General features: G+C 33.5%; 1 protein-coding gene and 1 long non-coding RNA gene across 7 annotated transcripts in view; both read right to left on the reverse strand.

Annotated features, from left to right (window-relative positions):
- The window catches only part of LOC145252815 (neuronal acetylcholine receptor subunit alpha-10-like), a 979,766-nt gene that overhangs the window by 682,603 nt on the left and 274,095 nt on the right, over window positions 1-23,068 (reverse strand). The gene's annotated exons all lie outside the window — the stretch shown is intronic.
- Window positions 16,509-23,068, reverse strand: part of LOC145252816 (uncharacterized) — a 237,843-nt gene continuing 231,283 nt past the window's right edge. For all 3 annotated transcript variants that reach the window (XR_013863679.1, XR_013863681.1, XR_013863680.1), the window contains one exon: window positions 16,509-16,565. This is a non-coding gene — a long non-coding RNA (uncharacterized LOC145252816). The remainder of the gene's footprint in view (window positions 16,566-23,068) is intronic.

Raw genomic sequence — 23,068 nt, forward strand, 5'->3', positions numbered from 1 at the left:
TTTATTTAATTTCATTCTTTACGGCTTTCTTTTGAGGAGAATTTTGGTTATTTAAACAATGTTATCACAAGCGATTAATTCCAGCAATCCCATTATCTTCGATTTGCTAGCATATTTACTTGACAGAATTAGTCAGGTTAGACTCTTGCATTTACATCATTTTTAATTATATTACTCCGCAGGACTATCCCGCACAAGGTCAACAGTGATAATAAGCCAGTTACTATTATTTCGGCAACTTATTGGCAGAAATATTGCAAAGGTCATCTTTCATGACATATGCTTAGTTTTTAACTGTCCACCAAAAAATGCCCGTCGATTGGGATGGGGTGTCTGAAGGATCATATTTCGGATAACATTTCGAACACTTAAATGAGCTACATAGAAAAACCGCACCACATATAAAAACAACAGCGTTTGATCGCAGATTTAATCATTGCCGCACGCTATTTTCCAACTCGTGATCGATGCAACGGCGATGTATCATGCTACAAACAGGCGCGTTATGGAATGCTCCAGGCATTTTTTAGTCGGCAACCTTCTTCATCCAGAAAATTGTCCTGCCCCTATATTCAAAGATTCGATTTTGAGTGATTTACAAAGGCTCTGTCGTGTGCCAGATTTGCAACCTCAGGCATGCCTTCGCCAGACGGCACCACTGTTGAACCAAGACAGACGACGGTTATCGCATCATTTGCTTCCGCAGCTCTAGCGTGTACATTTGTCTATTCATTTCACTGGGGTTGCGTTTTCATGCGTTCCACTAACAGCATAAGTGCAAAGTTGACACAACTAGATACCATGGGATCTGAACCTGGAATGATCGATTCAAATATTTACGACGATACGTATTACTCGAATCGTTCACTCACTATTCATGTGTGTATCATTTTTATTAGTCCAGCTTCTTTGCCGCATTTGTATATGACATTTTACTGTTTCTTCATCATGTCACGTTTTTGTGTCTTCGTAAGACAACCACACCGCCGCAGCTTCCCCCAACATTTTCATTAATAATCAATAGGAGTCACTAAGAAAGAAATAAGAAAACAGGGAAAATAAAATAAAAGCAATTGATTGTCATAATCGAACCTGCTTGATTTAGTAATTTTCATTCTGTCCTTGTTAACGTTTGACGATTAGGTAGATGACAGCCGGTGGTCCATATGGAATCTACTTCTTCAAGAATTGATACTGGTGTAAAGAAAATAGTTGGTGTAAGTGAGTGGCCTCGCTTATAGTCTTTGTAGAATCATTGTCGCCGGGAAAAATGGTTTGATCTCCTGTGTAAGGTAGTCACACAAACGCTTACTGTTTAAATAAAGTGGCTTTCTAAGTTGACTGATTCAGTTGCCCGGTGGTTAACTTTTAAACGAAGGTCTACGGGTCCGAATGAAAAAAATATAAAACGACGCTAACCAGCCATAAAATGTTCGACGTTTCGCTTCAGTGTAAAAGAAGTGCCAATGTCATAGTGGCAATTTTCTGCAGTTTAGAAGAGAGATTCAGCGATGCCAAGTATATTTGGAATCAAGAGTTATTAAAACCGTAATCCGGCTAAATCAAAGAACAAGCCACATTGGCAGTCGTCATTCTCTGGTCGTCTCTTGGTCTCAGTGTAGCAAGCAGTGCTGTGCGAGATTATGAATGGTAAAAAAAATGAAATGAGTTTGGTCTTTTGCAATTCGCTAATGTATTCTTGATAAACCTTAAATGACTGAGCATGAAAGTGATGCACCTTGTTGGTTTCATGGTCGTAGTAAAATACCTACTAGAATACAACGTATACGTATATATATATATATATATATATATACGTTGTATTATAGTAGGTATATGTATATATGATGATTGCAACGTCTTGTAAGACGAGTGCCACTCCCTCAGACATTTAAAATCCATGAGCCCATATGCCCGAGGGAGTATCTATACAAATATGATGCCACAGAGTCTTAGCTTTGTACGACAGCTAAGTCTCTCTCTCGGTTCAAAATGTTGAGATCCAGCAACAAATTAAACTGCAGACCAGCTTAATACGGGTAATGGTCTTCCGCTTTATCGTTTTTTTAAATCAGAGATTTGCTTCTCCTAGAAATGTTGCCTTCACCACGGCTTATATATATATATATATATACGTTATATTCTAGTAGGTATTTTACTTATCCTTATATATACCTCATTTTTTTTCATTTAGCCATTCAAAAAATGAACATTCAAAATTACGTAATGAAAGAAAACTATAAGTTATTTGAAACTTTTCTTCCAATTTTCGGATTTTTTAATCATGCCCAAATTCATTTTATTGCATTTTTTGGCGTGATTGTTGCTATTTCTGTTGATGAGGTTAGGGCAAAATAGGTCCACCGATTGATATAATAATTAAGATTTGATTTGTGCTACGAAACAGATAGTGTCAAGAATTGTAATTGTCAATTGAATTAAATTCTAAGATGGTCAGCACATGAAATTTATATATATCTATATATCTCTATTTATGCATCTATCTATCTATCTATCTATCTATCTACCGACTCTCTCTCTTTATCTATCTATCTATCTATCTATCTATCTATCTATATATATATATATATATATATATATATATATATATATGTATGTATATATAGATAGATAGATAGATAGATAGATAGATATTCCTTCATTACCGTCTCTATATTTATTTAACAATTTTCATATTTTTCTTTATTTCTATGTATTTCTTTCTCTTTCTATCTATATATCTCTATTTCTTTCTCTGTTTTCGTTCTGGTATAATTTCTATTGGGTACTGTCTTTGAGTGCGTATGCATGAACAACTAGTGTCGTTGGTATAAAAGAATATATTATATTAATATATTATATTAATTAATAATATATATGGTTGTATTGTATAAGCGTATAAAACACACAATGAAAAGTAGTCTGTCTGGAGCATATATAATAAAGTTAATTTTCAAACAGCCTCAAATCCATAAATAAATAATAAGAATAATAAGATATGTAAAAAGAATTGGAATCGGAATGGTTAACTGTATCGGAATCGGGACTTTAAAACAGAATCGGTAATTGGGAAAAAAATTAAATTGTACCATCTCTAATCTTTCTTTTTCTTCCTCTCTTTTTTCTTCGTATATATATATATATATATATATATATATATATATATATATATATATATGTGTGTGTGTGTATGTGTGAGTGTGTTTGTTTGATTGTGGGTGTTCATAGATATCAGCTATATTACACCGAATCAATCACCAGTCTATTGTATGATTGACGTCAGTGAATACATCCGTTTCTCTCGTAATTGGCTGTCAAACATTCCGAATTTATTTATCCTGGGAATCCATCACATACTCTACTAGGCTATATTTGATGTGAATATATATATATATATATATATATATATATATATATATATATATATATACATACATATGTATTTTACATATATATGTATATTTATGTATACATATATGTATATATGTATATATAAAGAGGCAGAGAGAGACATAGATAGATAGATAGATAGATAGATAGATAGATAGATAGCTGCTCCGCAGTACAACGCGACTCTTCCGTGCAGTACAACAGTTGAAATGAATTAGCCATAACAGCAAACAACTACAGGAAATACCATTTTAACGATGAATATAACGTACATCTTGACATTGTCCTTATGCCAGACTTGTCCATTGAAGCAAACTTCATCACTTGATTTATTGTTTGAGATTAGTTGTAGCGTGAGCACTGTAGCTGCGGGCTCCAACAAGCTATTTAGTGTTATTGATGCAACAAGGTGACTCCTCTCTTCATCCCCAACCTAAACAGTCGATTTCTTTCCTTTGTGTTTATATTTTTTCCTTCCCACTCTTTTTCTCCCCCCCCCCAACACATCAGTGCTAAACTCTACCCTCGGAACATTCCCTCACCCCCACCTGTATTCCATGATGTCCTTATTTTATCCTCTATTACCAATGTGAAGCGTCCTCTTCCCATCCGACCCAGACTACGTGACCTGTCAGGTTCAGCCTCTTTAGTCAGTCTGTCCACTGGCAGGTAATTGTTAAAACTCCATCTAGCTATTAATCAAGGGAGGTAATCAGTAATCCTGTCTGTTTCCGACCGGTCGGAGAAACAGGGTTAGAAATCTGATAGAGGAAATAGTCATCGGGGCTGTGGGTGTAGATGTATGTATGTTTCGTATTGAATTGTTACTCAGAGGAAACACCGCCGACAAACTAAATGCATCTTTGCCGGATGTGGGTAATTTAAAAGCCATTTATTGAATAGCTAAAGAACTCGTGTACGAGACTTTTGTTTGGATTCTGTTTCTTGCGGCATATCAACCCTATTTTGGTCATCAAATAACACCCACAAAACAACAACCTTTAAAAAAGTTCAATTAATTAGCACGTACATCAAGTCTGTTGCCCAGGTCGCTGGAAAAATTGTAGGATCCTTCTACCGCTCCAGGAGATATCTCAATCAATATAAAAGCCAAGTACGTCCAAGTATGGAGTACTACTGCCAAATCTGGGAAGGAGCTGCTAAAAACAGCCTATTCTGCCTTGACAGAGTACAAAATAGACTTCGTGGCTTACTTTGGGATGCCCTTTTCTCTTCCCTGCAATCTCTCTCCCACAGAAGAGACGTTGCGAGTCTGTCTTTGTTTTATTGTTACTTCCATGGCAGGTGCTCGTCTGAGCTACAATCTATGGTTCCCCCCTCGCCAATCTTTCACGATAAACACCCGTTTAGCTGAAACCACTGTCAAAATTTTCCGCACTCTTTATCTGTGGCAACACCAAAACGTAGATTCCATGAACAAAGCTTCTTTCTTAGAATTGTACGCCTTTATCCCACCTGACTACAACCTGAATGTCTTCAAGTCCAACATAAACCAATTCCTCATAAACCGCCCCCTTAAGTAAGACATTTATCGAATCTCCAATACTAACGATTACTACGATACTATCCCATTGATTACTGTACACGTAATAACCCTTATCCCGAGTGGCTTCCGGGCCTTGATAAGTGGTGACTACCTTGTAATTTTTTTTTTAATAATTAAACACAATTGATGTTTGTCTTTTGGATGTAGATAGTGTGTTCGTTTAATAATCAAAGTGTAACCGTCGCAATAAATATATGAAACAGGTTAGTTTACACATTGAAGGGTAACATAGATACATGAGTCACTTCTTCCGTTTGGTGTGAATGGCGAATCCACTCGGCTTATTTTTCGCCATTTCTTCCGATCCAGGGCATGTTGTTTGCTGGACATCCAACTGTTCAGAGATGCCCAATAAAAATCAGTTTCTTTCCACCTTCTTCTTGACTTTCCGCTGCCTCTTTTACCTGCTAAGATAGTCGCAAAGCATAATTTGATAACGGTTCATCGTTTGACATGGCCAAATCTTTTAAGGGTTTTACTTTTGATTTTTTTTCAAATAGAGCGGGCAGGCAAGCTGTTTTACGGAGGGTGAACATTTTGTTTTTTCTCCGATTAGACGATGCCCCGTAATGAAACTAATTACCTGATTTAAATACATGCAATGCTTATAGCTAGTTTTTAGTCCATGTGATACAACCAAGAGTACAAATAGAACATAAATAACCTTTTACTTTAACAGTTATCGGCACTTTTTTTATTTTAGAATAGTACTGTGTTTTTGAATAGCCGCTGAACCCAGCACGGTTCCGTGTTTCAGTGCCGTCTTGTGATCAGTGGTGAAAATCAGTTTAAGCCATAAATTAATAAAATGGGTGGCCTGTTTAGTGCGTTTACTGTGAAAACTCATGTTTATTTTCAAGTGTGATTTAGCTGTAGACATGAATTCTCTTTTATCTAGGTTTATTTCTATTCTGATCTTGGATTTAGCCGTTTTGTAAACATCCAAAATAGCGTCTAGCAATTATATATTGTGTTGCATTAGCTGCTGGTTTGCTTAAGTCAGGAGAGACATGCAAAGGGGTGTTTTATAGATAAAAAAATATTTTCCAACCTTTTCTAGGCTGATGTCATCTCCTTTGTTAATGAATGCAGATATAAATTTCAATGTTTTTGTTAATGTATAACAGGTTCTATATAAGAATGTTCCGGGGATCTTATGATACAAAGAGCAAAAGTTGCAAATATACGTATATATATATATATATATATATATATATATATATATATATATATATATATATATATATATATATATATATATATATATATAAGTTCGTTTTTCAAAGTAATATTTAAATGAGTTAACTTCATGTTGTCACTTGCATATCAATGACGGATTATAAGTTTTTTTAAAGAATTTTTAAATAGAAATAGTAAAGTTTTAATATATTTGTCAGTACAAGAAAAAACTACTTTTCTGCATATATATATATATATATATATATATATATATATATATATGTATGTATGTATGTATGTGTGTGTGTGTTTGTGCGTATGTGTGTGCATGTGTTTGTATACTGAGTGGAACGATAAAATTGTCATCCTCAGATCAGCTATGATTCCATTTCCCTTTGATGAAAATCGTTTTCTTTTTGTTGTTGCAAACCATCTAGTTGTATACAAATTCCCAGAGCGATATGAGCCTTCTATCAAGTTTGAAACGGCGATATCGGAGATGCGCCATACAACTCATGCTCTCTAAGGATCTAAGTTATGACGACAGAACCCTTTCCAACACCCTCAAAATACATCGCTGAATTGCCACGAATAACAGGAGCCCAAAATGATGAAAACCAAGTTTCCGACCACGATTATGGGCTTTGGTGGTGATTAAAGTGAGGGGCACATTATGCCCCTATCATATCTTAGAAGCCGGTTTGAAATACAACAAGAAAGTGTACTTATATGTGCTGAAGAATGCAGTGATCACCTGGGGCAATCAGGTGGCCTTTGTCAGACACTTGGTGTAGCAGCAAGACTCGGCGACGGTCCACAAGTCCAAAGATACCAAGGTTGTGTATAACCTTGTACCCTTTTCTCATTGCTCTCCACTTCTCACCCGACTTGAACCCACTAGACTACTTCATTTGGTCACGTCGAGAACATCATCGACATGACCTGCCACAACATCAAAGCCAGCTTGATCCCGCCATCTGTCGAGTATTCGCCAAGCTCCCGCCAGCACTTGTGGCAAAGGCATTGTCCCAGTTCAAAACACGTATCGAGTCGGTGATTGAGGCTGAAGCCGGCTACACTGAATAGATGTCAGCTACAGTGCATAATCAAGATACATGAATAGATTTGTTTTAATAAAGATTTTAAAATAAATCTGTGATGTCTTTTTCTTTAGGGCGACAACTTTATCGTTCCACCCTGATATTAGTTGAACACACATATGTGAAATAATGGCTCACATTTTTAACGAGAGCGTGTTAAATCGACACAACTGATCTCACATTTCTGTAATGCGACCCGTTAGGCAACTCAGGCACTTCCCTTAGCCATTTATACCGTTGCGTTCTGAAAGTCTACCATCCCCTTGTATCAACTACGTTAGCAGCACAGGTCTCCCACTTGCACTCTTTATTAATTTCTCACAAAGCTCTACCCTCTAATCTTCCTATTGCAAAATAGGTTATAATCAATGAATCGATATCGATGAAGGTGTTGTGTGCTAATGAAATTCACCGAGCCATATAACAAGGACGCAGACAGGACCCGACTTCTTTTGTATCGATACGCTATATTTGTGATTAAAATGGGTAAAAAATATACCACATGTGCAAGTTAGAACGCTAGATGGTCTTTTAAAAAAGCACATGGCAATATAATCAGGCTTGTAAAACCGGCTATTCTATTCATATGTTGATTTAATAGATAAAATGAAATGCCATCTAATACGAATTAAAAAAAAAAGTCGAACATAGATTTTAAAGTTTAATCAACACAGATTTTAAACTCAATCGAACACACACATTTAAATCATCTGAACACAGATTTTTAAGTCATCTGAACACAGATTTTTAAGTCATCTGAACACAGATTTTTAAATCATCTGAACACAGATTTTTAAGTCATCTGAACACAGATTTTTAAGTCATCTAAGTCATTTTTAAGGTAAATCAAACACAGATTTTAAAATCAATCGAACACAAATTTTAAAATCAATCGAACACAGAATTTAAAGTCAATCGAACACAGATTTTGAAGTCAATTGAACACAGATTTTAAAGATAATCGAACACAGAATTTAAAATCAATCGAACACAGATTTTTAAATCAATCGAACACACATTTTAAAATAAATCAAACACAAATTTAAAAGTCAGTTGAACACAAATTTTAAATCCAATCTAACGCAAAGTTCAAGTTAACTGAACACAAATCTTACACTCCCATTTAGAAGGAACAATGATGGTAAAGCTCGGCGATATCCTTTTTCAAATATAAAGAAAATCGAAAAAAGACATGAAATAATTTTACGGATAATTCCGAGTTTTGACGACAAATTCCGGATGTGCTTATTTTGTAGCAAAATTCCAGGAAAATCGAAAGTTTACGACAGTCTAATTCCACAGATCTTTGATTTGTACCCGTTTTCGAAAAATGGAGATAACTTATGTAGTTTTTGGGATAAATTAATTTATTATGTAGTTTGTTCCTTTACCGTTTTTTGCTTCATCTTATCCTTTTTTCTTCTGTTCTCATCTGTATTTACTTAATTCTAATGTATCAATTTTTTTTCGATTTGCAGTTTACTAGCCCTCAATAGATCTGAAACAATACTACTACTCTTAACCTTAATTTAACTCTCCCTGTTTGAGTAGAAAATTATTAGGCGGTATTTAAAATAGGTTTTAAAACGATAAGAGTAAACGAAGCAAAGGAATGCAGTTCGGAGTTTAAAGTTGTAATCATAGCACTGCGTTAAAATATGAGATCGCTGAAAGGACAACTAAAAATGAAACGGTGCGAAACAAATATCTCACGTTTTAGACGATGAGCAGCTATGTTGTTTGAACACAGGTTTTTTTCGAATCTGTTCTTCTAACATTTTCATATATAGAGCATCTTTTTAATTACTTCTCATGTGTAGTCATCCCTGCTGACAAACAACATATCCGTCTTCAAATATAATCTAAAGATATACTTGTCGAGCAAGAAATTAACAATGCACCTTTCGTCCATTACATCCAGTCCTCTGATATTATAGTTTGCCATCCAGCTGAACCTTTTTTTATTATACTTTGGGTCATAGTGATGAATTATTAATGACAAACGAGGGGCACTGATCATTGATGTGTCTTTTCCAACATTGCCCAGCATTGCCTAGCATTACCAAGCCTTGCTCGGCCTTGTTCGGCTTTGCCTAGTCGTAAAATATGCTTAATATATATTTAACAAAAAAGATCTCTGAGTTCGATAAGATACACCTAAAGAAAGTCTGAGGCTACATCAGTCAAAACGTTGGGAATATAACACTCAAGATGAGAACAGTTTCCGAATCATCGAACTAGTACGCGTCTCTATTCTAATTTTGAATGTAATCTGTACAAAGTGTCCACCTTAATGCCATTTTCAGAAGATACCCAACTACAAGAAAAGTCTTGCAAAATACAATAATAATAATAAAAAGAACTGCGTAAAAAGTGGGAAACTCTTGTATGACTACATGCTTCAAGGACACGAAAAGATAAAGAACATTTCATCCGATGAAGCCTTAGACACTTTATCTTCATAAGCATCTATGCCGCAACGGATAACGATGCTAATGAATCAGGTTTAATTGACAATGTTTTGCTGTTACTTCAATCCGCATTATGAGCGATACTAAGTATGTGATTGTTTATTACTTACTCAGGACTGATTGATCAAGAACAATCTACCCTCCATGGATTGAAGAAAAGAGTACCGTTCCAAATTCTGTAAAGAATCTCGAGTTTAACATAAGAATTCCCGTGCTTAATTGTATCTAACTGTATAAAAGTCGAAGCTTATATTTACCGAAATAATGTAAGAATAAGACAGAAGTTAGTAACAGTAATGATCATTATAATGCATTCGTTATTATGTCACGTGTAATAGCAGTGAACTGTCCACTATACGATTTTATAAATGTATACATTTAAGTAAATGGGCCATTAAAACTAGACGGATTGAACCGGCTTCTTCTGAATGAGGAATATTATAGGGAATATCAAATTCATAAACTGCCCTCAATCATATATATATACATATATATATATATATATATATATATATATATATATATATATATATATATATATATATATATGTCCTCATCTGGTTGATTACCATGTTAGATTTTTGAAGTTAATACAAGGAAAGGTCGACATCTTTATACATAGAACGTTTGCTATTCTCAAATGGTCACCCATCTGATACTGGCCAGGATCAACGTTGCTTAACTTTGATAATTTAATGGGAACCGGTGTGCCCACGTCATTATGCCGTATATGGTGCTTGACGTGTTAGACATGATAGTATTGAACTGTATATTGCCGATTCCATAGTACTCGATCATATCCATTACACCGAATACGCACCTTAAGAAGTTGAACAAAAAGAATCAAATATAAAAAAAGAATAGAGGATTAATCAATAAGTCTGTTTCGGTGGACATGTTTATTGTCCGGCTGTCGAGAGCTGGACGGACAAGAGGCGAGAAATCAATATGGTGTCGTGGCTGATAGCGGGATGACTTGCCAAAGACAAGAGGCCACAAATTAAAATCTGTCAGGACAGAAATCATACAAAAAAAAACAGAAAAAATAAAACAAATGAAAACAGAAAAATAAATAAATACTATCTGGAAAGACGAAGAGGTCATCTCTGATTGAGAATGATCACGACTCACTTATATCAGTCCCTAATTAATCAGTCAAAGTAATCTAAATTTACGCCGATCCAAACTCTACCTATATAATGAACACCTTATGCATCTATTTATCAATCTCACTAACCCTATCTACCCGGATCTTTTACAATTTTAATGTTCCCTTAGCCTTTTTTTTTTTCATTTTTTTTAACCGCATGAATATTTTCGAACGTTTTTTATAATTCAATTTTTATGTATTAAATTATATTTTTTAAATTTAATATAATTTTACTGATGAGAAATGCTTAAAAATAAACTAAGCTTAATATACAAAATGTATAATGATTTTCTTTCAATTTTGATCATTTTTGACCCCTAATAATTATTTTAATCTGCTAAAGAACGGTCTATAAAAAATCCAATCATGTGAGGCATCAGCGCCGTCTGTGACTTTTAGTTTCGGGAGAGATAGAGTTTGAAAGTGAATTTTATAGATTAGATTTCTCCAGCTACTTGCATCTTCTCCGATTGCGGTTTGAGTACTGTGTCCAGGTATTTCCTCTGTGCCTTAGGATATATCTAGTTACTTATTGTATATTCATGCACTAGAAAAATATTTATAGAAACACCACCTGAGTCTATTTAACAACTGACTTTTATTGAATTGAAGGATGCCGTTTTCTCGATCAGGATCCTTAGACTTTGGAATCTATGGTCTATGCCCCCCCTCGCCAAACTTTCGCAATAAACACGCGTCTAGCTGAAAACACTATCAATAATTCCCCCACCCTTTATTCTGTGTCTAAACCTAAACGTAGATTCCACGAACAAAGCTTCTTCCTTAGAATTGCACGCCTGTAGAATTGTCTTCCGTTTTCCTGCTTTCCGGCTGACTACAATATGGTTGTCTTCAAGTCTTAAGTAAATAAGTTCTTGATGAGCCGTTTCATATAAGTTATCAAATTTACCGAATTTTCATTACTAACGATGACTATATTGTCCAATTTCTACTGTACACTCTTTACCCCTTCCCCTTGAGTGGCCTCTTGGTCTTTATAATGTGGTGATGCCTGTGTAAAAAAAAAAAAGAAACTTCGAAGTAAGGCAAATAAATGCGCCCGAAACGGAACAATTCAAAGTGAATTTTAACAGGTTCTATATTTCCTTCTATGTAAATTTCAACCATACTATTCAATACATGGCAAAAAAAGCATGCAGATTTTATTGTTCCTCCCCCCAAATATAATTGAAATTAGATTCCAGCATCAGTATAATTATCGTGATATCTCTCTCGCCTTGTATAACGAACTTCCACTTCCATTTCTTACACGATTGATACCAAATAGAATACTAACTTTACACAGATTTAGTTGTGCCAATTTTAATTTAATTAATAGAACAACTGCTAGGCTGGCGAGATAGCATGACTATCAAAGTGAAAGTTAGGCGCCTCCTTACCTCCACACGCTTTTGGGAGACCCCTCGGCAAGGTCGAGTACCCACAAAAGCCTCCCCGCTAACGATCAGGGTTTTTCGAAGTGATAGAAAGCATGTTACTGATGTAATACAGAAGCAATCAGGAATAGTTCTGTTCGTGGTTTCGTATCTCGTTGTGTTAGGCAGAAGATCCATTTGCGTACAATGGTCAAGACGATCGCCCAGTATGAGCATTGCTCATACAGAAAGAAACTGCAATCTACTGTCTGTACAACTTCAAAGAAAGTTGTGGCAATAGATGAAAACACTTTCGAAAAAAACAGCAGAAATGCGGTTGTGAACGATAAGCAACGACGAATTCGCGAATTTTCCAGAGAGAGAGAAATAGATGGAGAGTCAGAGCCATCGATGCCTGAACGAGGCAGGACATCACTTGAACGAATGAATAAAACAGCATTATACTACTTTTTACATTGAAACAATTATATTGCTAAACGTTATGTCTGCAATACTTATTCGTATTTTTTATCAAAATAAATTAAATTATTTCATTAAAAGATTAAAATCAAATGATTTTAAGAACGAATTGAAATCCAAGGAACCTTACGTTATTAACGCTATATATTAATAGCTATCGATTACCAATGTAAGCTCTAAGCCGCACCTCCACAGATGTGGAAAACTTACTCCATATTAAGAGGAGGTTGAAGTATATATGAACAGATATCTTTTATTTTGCTCGAGAAATAATGACAATTACTGTGTTTATCTGTTCCTGTCGTTCGATCTTATTTTGCCATTTTTTATTAATTTATATAATACTTAAATGTATGTTTTAATTATGTAAATACCATGGCAGAAAATATTATGGCATCTTGTATATCAGTAATTGTAAAGAAATATTGCATTGGCTAAAATGTTTGTTCTTATTTTTTACTGTATTCTTCACAGTCTACTAAATATCATGTTATATTCTTATTCATAAACTCCATTTACAGAAAAGAGTATACTGGCGTTAGTGTGTAATAAGTTCCTGGGCAGAAGTATTCTTAAATTTTTACTTGTATTTTAAGCCTGGACATGGGAGATTAAACAGAATAATAGCTGATGCATTCTTTTACTAAGAAAACGAAAACAATGTTACAAATACCAGGAGAAATATATGATGCGTGTAGAGGGAAAATTATGTTACAGAATGTCTGTGTCAAATCTCGTTTGCTTGATTAAAAATACGTTTTTTTTTTTCTGGATAGATGCCTTTCGTTCTGGTCGGCCAAAGATGACCTACAGTAACCAAATGAAAGCCGTAGTCGAACAAGATTGCAGTTTGACAATCAAAAACCTCATAGACATTCTCAAATTTTCCAAATAGAGTGTCGAAACTGGATTGCATTAATATCTAATTAAAAACTACGAACGCCCGTTTTGTAAAATAATAAAATTTTCGTAAGAACAAAACAAATGTATTTCAGTTAATTTTTTAAACGATGATTGATTATTCTTATTATTTTGATGTTTCGGACTACTGTTCTCATCTAGTTTGTTATTGTTATAATGTTTTGATTGATATTACCCCCCAATTTCTTCAAGTGTATCTTGTTGAGCCAGGAACATTTTCGATAAAACTCAGGAATGTTTCTGTCGAATTTGGGAATCTGTACGGAAGTTAAATCATAAGTCTTAATTAAATCAACGGGGATAGCATACTATCGTAAGTTATAAATGGAAGTTATTCGCGGATGGATTTTGAGCGCAGTGAATAAAGTACTTAGTAAAATCTAGTTGTAATTTTTTTTACTCTTCAATGAGCTAAACGTTCAATACTCAGCGAGGGCGACAGTCAAAATACAATTGCTAATTGATTAAGACTTATAGCAAGTTATGGTTGACAGAAGGAGAGCATGCAATCGTCCTGAATTAAATAAACGTTTCTGGTCGAAGTTATATGCTGATTCCCCACTTCAACAGAAAGATTCCCGAGTTTGAGAAAAAACATTCCTGATAACACACTTGAAGAAGGGCGGAAATTACATCGACCGAAATGTTATGAAAATAACATTCAAGATGAGAAAAGTATTCCGTAGAATCCAAATAATACAAAATGCCCCATAGTTGTTACATCTGCGAGAATAATAGCATAATAGAATAATGGAATAATTGAATAATAGTATAATCGAATAATCGAATAATAGAATAATAGAATAATAGAATGACGTAATAAATAATTGCATCAAATTTTACAAAATTCAAATATGTATTATTAAAAGTTCTTTTTAATGAATAGAATTTATTGATAAATTGTTTGTGCTCTGTTAAATTTGTAAAAGAAATAATCAGTCGGCGTAACCGCGAGGACAACTATTTTTATACTTGTTTTTGTAGATATTAGTTACGGGACGATTCGAATATTCTTCACGATTCCTATACAGTTACCGATTTCGATTATTTTTAAATTTATTAAAATAGAGTTTTTTTTTGGGGGGGGGGTTGCTGGAGTCGGAGCACCAATCTAATATGTGTATATATTCTCGAAAATGTAAAAATAATCGTACGAGTTCGACCTATGGATTTTAGTTTTAAATAAATAAATACTTATTATTTCATCCTTAAAACGAGTCGTGGGAAATAAAGTTTTAAATAAAAAACAAATAGAAACAAGAAAAGTAATTACTTAAGGGCATCAGAAAATTAGAATCATTTTATTTTTTTCTGATTTGGATCCCAATTGTAATACCCCCCCCCCAAAAAAAAATTCAGTTTATTCAAATACTGACTCCATTTAATCGTCACAATATAAGTATCATTCAATATGACTAAAATGCTAAAAAAATGGCATAAAACAATAGTTCGCAAGGAGACTATTGAATCACTGCAGTTAATAAACTTTATTATCATTGTTTTTAGTGTCTAAGTTTTGTTATTGTCAGTGGTACAGTTTAGCTATTGTAAGACTATATTATTGTAAAAGAAGCCCAATACAAACTGGAAACAACCATGATTTTATGGTAGTATTTAACGGGAGTACAATTACATGTTAATTTGTATCATTTTAATTTGCTGTATCCAAACTAGCTAGGAGGAGCTCGGCTTTTTTCTGGTCGCAAAATACATTTTAATATATGTTCAGTTGTCGATATTTCGTATATATTAATATAGAGTCGTGATTTTAAAAGAAAAAGAAAAAAAAATATTTGGATGTCATAAGCTAGAATCGAAACCGAAAGCAAAACTGTAGCATTCAAAGCTGGTGACGTTACCACTTTACCAACGAGACATGCATATGAACTGATTAAAAATTAGAAATAAAAAAAAACTAAGATTAATGTACAAAATATATAACGATTTTTTCAATTTTAATCCATTTTGGACCCGTTAAAACTATTTAAACCGGCTAAAGAACGATAAAAGAACGGTTCGTAACATATCCAATAATTTGAGGTCCTTTGCGTCTCTCTGTGACTTTTAGTTTCGGAGGAGATAGAGTTTGAAAATATAAAGATAGACAGATAGACATATAACCTTTTATATATTAGATTATAAATAACATAACGGAAAATAAACCAAACGCTTTCTTGTGTTATTATATCTGTTTTTTTTTATTCATATTACCACTAAACAAAGCAAATTCACACTTGAACATAAAAAAGGCTTCTGTGAATTAGGGATGATGACTGTTCACATTACATTTAAATTTCTGCAACTCAGTACAATCGAGGGAGTAGGAAAAAGGGAAGGAAATCCAAACACTAGTAGTTAAAAGAAACTACCAGCGTTGAAGGCTCTTTTGCAGTGAGTGGGGGGTGCTCTACTGTGAAGTTTTGGGTTTTTCTTAATTTCGGGTTAATTGTGTGCAATTAAATCTAGGGGTGAGGCGTACCAGTGCTATGCGTTTGTTGGTGCAGATATCACTTACATACTTATAAAACAAGACCAGGAATACAGCATTGGAGTGATTACAGAAGACTGGCGTAAACAGTGATCTCGTTTTTGTATTTGTTAAAAAAAATTATAATATAATATTTAGATAATTGTATGTGCCTTGCAAAATATAACTAGAAAAATGTGTTTGAACTTGTTATAGGACTTTGTGTTCAGTTACTTCTTCAGGTAGATAGCAATGAACACAAAAATATAGTGCAAATATTTATGAGAAATAAATGTCTGGATTTCTAGTGTTTCTAAAAAGTAAAGGAAGGTATATCTAAAAAAACAGGGGAAATAACTCTGGTATGTTTGTTATGAAATAACAAGGAAATAAATTAGTTGTGTTACATACATACCTTGTCGGGCTTAAAACATTGAAACCATTTTGGAATATTTAACACTTACCTAAAAAGAAAAGAAACAAAACGTTCTTCAAACACGATCGAAAAAACATGATAATTGAAAGATGTTTGTCCGTAACAAAAACAACGTCACAAGAAAACATTTTATTTAAATAACATTACGCCATGCGTTAAGTTTATTGTCAAAGTTTTTTATATCAATTCTAAATAATAAAAGTAGATGGATATTTTTAATATGTACTAAAATATTTATTTTTTTACCTAGCGGTGCCTGTAGAAATTCCACAGGGAACTCATTCATATGTAATATATTTATGTCGGCATTCTGTAGGTGTTTAGTGTAAATGGAGACGCTCTGATATTATTGTAGCATTTTGTTAAAACTGCAAAAAATATTTATAAAAGCTTGCACGAACGCCCGGTAAAGTCTGGTTTCTAAAGTACGTTTAAATATGATATTTTAATTCTTGCAGATTTTTTATATATTATTATAGAGTTAATGTTCTATCGATTTGTACATGTTATAAAGTTGCCATTTAAAAATAAAAACAAATATCCATAGGACTTGGGTCCTTCAATCAAAACCGAAATAAAAACTTATGAAAAAAAACTATATATATATATATATATATATATATATATATATATATATATGTATATATATATATATATATATATATATATATATATAATTTGAATTCCTTCAGACATAATCAAAACCGAAACTAAAACTTATAAATAAGTCTTGATAAAATTATTTATTAAAAAACAGATGATTTAAGTACCATCAGCTACAGTCGAAACAGAAACCAAAAGTTATGAAGAATTCTTGGTAACGTTATTTGTGACAAGAAATAGAAGACATAACAAATAAACCACCCAAAATTAAGCGTGAAACCCGCTATCGTATTAATATATGGCTAATGCAGACTCTATGAACGAAGAGACGAAACAATAAACCAAACGCTATTGTATTAATATATAGATGAGTCACTACTTATCCAAGCTAAGATGACTGAAAACCACAAGTAAAATGAAGAATATTTAATCATTTAAGTTGAGGGTTTGAAAAATGATCATTAATATAATATTTTTTATAGAGACAAGTATTACATAGCTGCTAAACTAAACATGCTAACGTTTCGGACAATTGGTTTGCAAGAAACCGAAAGTAACTCGTAGGGCGACTCAATACAGGTATTTTTTTTGCAATGGAAGACATTTTAATCTCAAATGAAAAAGTGAAATATATTTTTTATTTATAAAAATAAAATATCAAAACGCTAAATTGTTTATTTATAAAAATAAAATATTAAAACGCTAAATTTTTTATTTATAAAAATAAAATATTAAAACGCTAAATTTAAGTGGAAGGGGTGACATTAAGTGACATTTTAGACTCAAAATAGGAGGCCATAAGGAGAAAGAAATGCCAAGACAGGATAAATGTTGAGATTAGAATATATATATATATATATATATATATATATATATATATATATGTATATATACATATATATATATGTATATGTATAAATATATATATGTATATGTATAAACATATATATATATCTATAAATATATATATATATGTATAAATATATATATATATGCATAAATATATATATATAGATAGATAGATAGATAGATAGATTGACAGATATCTAATTTTTTATTTATTTAAAAGTCGCCCATAATTTATTTGGACGTATGTAACATTTTTATTTATTTTTATTCAAAATTTTTAAAATATTATATATATATATATATATATACATACATATATATATATATATATATATATATGTATATTTCTCATGACTTTGTAATTTGTATGTCGAGTATCTGTTTAATTTTCGTAGCATTTAAAAATATTTTTAAATTAAAGTTTTTATTTTATTAATCTGTAATTATACTGTTTTATTCTTCCTCTATATCTGCAATAATCCACATTAATAGCTATTACTTGAAGTACTATAATACGAACGAATAAATTACAACGATTTCAGAAATTTATCAAGGGAGATAATTGATATAAAACTAATGCGTTTTATTAGCTGGAAAGATAAACTTACGCGTCATGAGGTGCAACTCTCTCTCTCTCTCTCTCTCTCTCTTTTTGTCCCCTTTCTACATTTCTCTGTTGCTGCCTCTTAATCTGCCTCCGTATTTCTTTCTCTCTTACACTGTGGGGAAATAGCACTTCTAAGACAATAAAAATGAATTTTATGTATCTGTATATTTTTTATGTTTGTGATTCACTCCTAAACTTCTTACCTAACATTCAAAATTTTAGGTATGGCTATGCGTTTATTTATTTGTATTGACAGCATTTACTCCTATATTTCTTAACTAAGAATCATAAATTTTATGGATGTGCACATGTTTATGCATTTATATATTATATATTTTATATTGTATATTTATATTGTATATTATATATTTTATATTCGGCATAATAACGTTGACACACCGGTACTCACCAGATCACTAATGTTTAGCAATGTTGAACTTGACTAGTGTCAGATGGGTGACAATCTGAAAATTCTGAGCGCTATATACGTTCTCCGCATATTTTGACATTGTTTCTGGTTGTCCTGAATCTCTATCCGCCACTGCAATTTAACAACGCCGACTCAGCAGAAGCGTGGTTTCGATTGCGCAACTCTTGCCACAAAACATTACGTAAGTATCTTAAGAGTGGGTATCCATGATTTGTCAAGAGTGAAGGAAGTTACCATATTTGCAATAAGAATTTACCATTATAGTACATATTTTTGTAGTTTAATTTGTATTAGCCAATCATAAGGCATTTTATATATGTTTATATACATATATATATATATATATATATATATATATATATAAGTGAAAGTGTCCGTTTGTCTGTGTGAGTGTCTGTGTGTTTGTGTGTCTGTGTTTGTAAATTTCCCTACGCAATAACTCTGTCAATTTTAAGTCTAAACACTCGAAATTTGAGATAAATGGTACTAAGATTTTGAAAAATCGATGTGATCTGTTTTCGGCCAGAAATTTGGCGATTAAAGGGGTTAAAGCTCAACGATTTGACCTTTGAGAACTCTACCAGACTCCTCCGACAATTTTGGGTCTAAACACTTGACGTTTTAGATATAGGTTCCTTGGACATGGATTTAACTTAATAACTTAAATTGAGCCCAAAACAATATAGGTTAAGTGGTCATAATAGGGGTAAAATTTTAAAAAAAATAACGTTTTTTTCTCAACATACACCGCCAAACACCCGGGTAACGCCGGGCACCCATGCTAGTATGTATAATATATATATATATATATATATATATATATATATATATATATATATATATGTGTGTGTGTGTGTGTGTGTGTGTGTGTGTGCGTGTGTGCGCGCGCATGTGTGTGTGAGTGCGCGCGTGTTTGTGTTTTTGTGTGGGTTTGTATGTGTGTCTGTACTGCTAAGATTTACGCGTTTACTAATTAACCATTATTACGAATTTAATGTATGCCTATAGGTTTATATATTTTAATTAGAAGACTTATCTCCTAATAAAAATGTTTGTTAACTGGCAATCCCAAATAGAGCTTCCTCTCTTCATAATATTAATTGTTAACGCATTGTTAACAGCATGGCGTAACCAGTCTAACGAGTATGCTATAACACGTGGTCTTATAATCTCTCTTGATCTCTGGCGACTGATTTGTTACTCATTCGCGAAAGCGTAACTTTCACAGTCCAATAAATCTGTATTGAAAAATCCAGTTCGGACAACGGGTGCTTATTTTTCTGATGTAGGTGCGTTTTTGCGCTCATAAAATATAGACGAATCGAATACAGTGAAAGAGGTCAAGACAATCATATTTTATTGCAGTAGGTTTTTCACTGAATATCTAGTAAGCGTGTGACATTACGCATAGAAATTTAGGGGAGAGCTCGGACAATACGGGCGAGAATTGTCATCAAATCAGTAAGTCGTTTGGGGCGTCGAAGCGCACATTAATGAATACGTTCAACCGGCTTTTCAGTGGTGGACACAAATTCCATTTAAGCTGTGGTCATTCTATGGCTAGTGCGTTGATACAATGCGGCAGTGGTGCTGATGATGGGGAATCGATTTTGTATTCCGATTAGCGTGTCCACCAACCAAAGGTCATTACAGCCAATGGCTATTAACCGACGGCCCGGAAGCTGAAGAAAAAAAAAATGAAGGAAGATGCTGCGGAGGAGGAAGGGGTGCGTAAGAGTAAAAATGGGGGAAGATGAAGGGTTGTAAACCCGAGATAGGAAAATTAAATAAAGACTCAGTGAACAATGATAGACGAAAAGAGCATGGGTGTGAAAGAAACATAAAAAAAAGAAATTCAAGGGAGAAATATATGAATAGAGGAAGGAGCAAAAAAGAGGGTAGCTGGTAATTGGGAGGAAGAAAGAGAGAAAATGAAAAGGAAGAAACAGAAAATCAAGAAGATTTGTGAAATTGTGAGGCAAGGATTGCGCAATCACAACCACACCTCCCCTGAATCAGCGCTGTTTTAGTCCAGTGGCAAAGAGAAGTCCAGGACGACTGGAAACAATTCCGAGATAAGCAGAGAGCACATACAGCGCATAGAAGTCCCAAATAGGCACCAATTTAGTATTGATCAAGTTCAACGTTGCTTAACTTCGGTGATCCAGCGGGAAGCAGTGTGTCAACGTGATTATTCCGTACTCGAATTGCAGGTAGAATAATCTCTCTCTCTCTCTCTCTCTCTCTCTCTCTCTCTCTATATATATATATATATATATATATATATATATATATATATATATATATATATATGCTAGCATTTCGGCCCGGCGTTGGCCGGGTGTTTGGAAGTGTATACTGAGCAAAAAACAAAAAACAAAACGGTCAATTTCTTTTTGACTTTGACCCCTATTGTGACCCCTTAACATTTATTGTTTGGGGCTGTAATCAAGTTATTATGTTAGATCCAAGTCCAAGGAACCTATATCTTAAATTACTAGTGTCTACATCCAAAATTGTCAGAGGAGTTTTGTAGAGTTCGCAAAGGTCAACTCCTTGCACTCTGACCTCTTAACAGCCAAATTTCTAGCCGAAAACCGATCACCAACATTTCCCAAATCTCAGTAACTGTATATCAACATTCGAATCTGTAAACAAAAACTGACAAAGTTATTGCGTAGGGAAATGTACACACACAAACACACAAAAACAGACAGACACTTTCATTTAAATATATATGTATATTCATACACACACACACACACACACACACACACACACACACATATATATATATATATATATATATATATATATATATATATATATATACATACATTAACCTGTATGTGTGTGTACATTTTCCAACGAAATAACTCTGTCAATTTTCAGTCTACAGACTCGAAATGTGATATACCAGGTACTGATATTTGTGAAAATCTTTGTAACCCATTTTTCGACAAGAAATTTAGCTGTTAAGTGGTAAATATACAACGATTTGTCCTTTGAGAACTCTACGAAACTCCTCCGACAATTTGGGGTCTAAAAACTTGGAATTTTAGATATAGATTCATGGAACATGGTTCTAAATAAATAACTTGATGTCAGTCCAAAACAGTAAATCTAAAGAGGTCATAATACGGGGCAATTTAAAAAAAAGGGTGGCTTTTACTCAACATACACCTCCAAACACCCGGGCAACGTCGGGCTGAAATGCTAGGACAGAAGAAATATGAAGAAGGCGCAATGGTAAAAACAGCCAGAAATTCGCAGAATTCTCAGATTACAGGAACCAGATAGCGTAACACAGAAACAAATCTACAAGTGGGAATCTTTAATAGAAAAATAATCATATTGTAAAGACATCAACCGAGCTGAGGGGAATTGTGATTCCTAGAAATCTATTAAACTTACAGGCATCTCCACACGAAAGTATGGGCAATGTACAACTTGATTTGATGACGTCAATCTGGATTAGTGCGACACAAAACTCTCGTCAAGATTAAAAGATAATTACCAGAAAGAAGAGGCATCATTTAGTCCTCCAATAGAAGCGTGCGGAGAATAGAGAGGTTTGTTTTACTCATATTTTAGAGAAACTTAACAGCCATTATCGTTGAAAAAATCAGTGGTAGATGGTTGTTGCAAAATCGCGATTTTATTTGCAATGGGTATTGAAGGATTGATGAACGGTGATAAAGTATGTACGAACATAAATTGACTTAGCTATTATGATGTAGTTTATAAATAGAAGAAAAAAAAAGGAAGAGAAGGGAAAGAATATCAGGGAAAATGAAACCACGCTAGGCATAAATGGAAGTCGCCCTGCTGAAGGCTATCTTTTTTTCTTCTTTTACGTTTTCAGTGCCGTTATATTTACTTATTAAGTTCTTCCAGATTTGTGAATGCAAATTGCTTGTAATTGGCACCAAATTGTTCTTTTGTTGGTTCATCTGTGCAAATACACTGGCTGTTCGATTATCAATGCCCAATCGCCCAAACTTGGCCGCCGTAAACAACATGTCTTTCCTTTTTGCCTTTT

The sequence above is a fragment of the Euprymna scolopes genome, chromosome 29 (genome assembly GCF_053919585.1).
Source record: "Euprymna scolopes isolate OS-2025 chromosome 29, ASM5391958v1, whole genome shotgun sequence".
In the NCBI taxonomy this organism is placed as follows: domain Eukaryota; kingdom Metazoa; phylum Mollusca; class Cephalopoda; order Sepiida; family Sepiolidae; genus Euprymna; species Euprymna scolopes.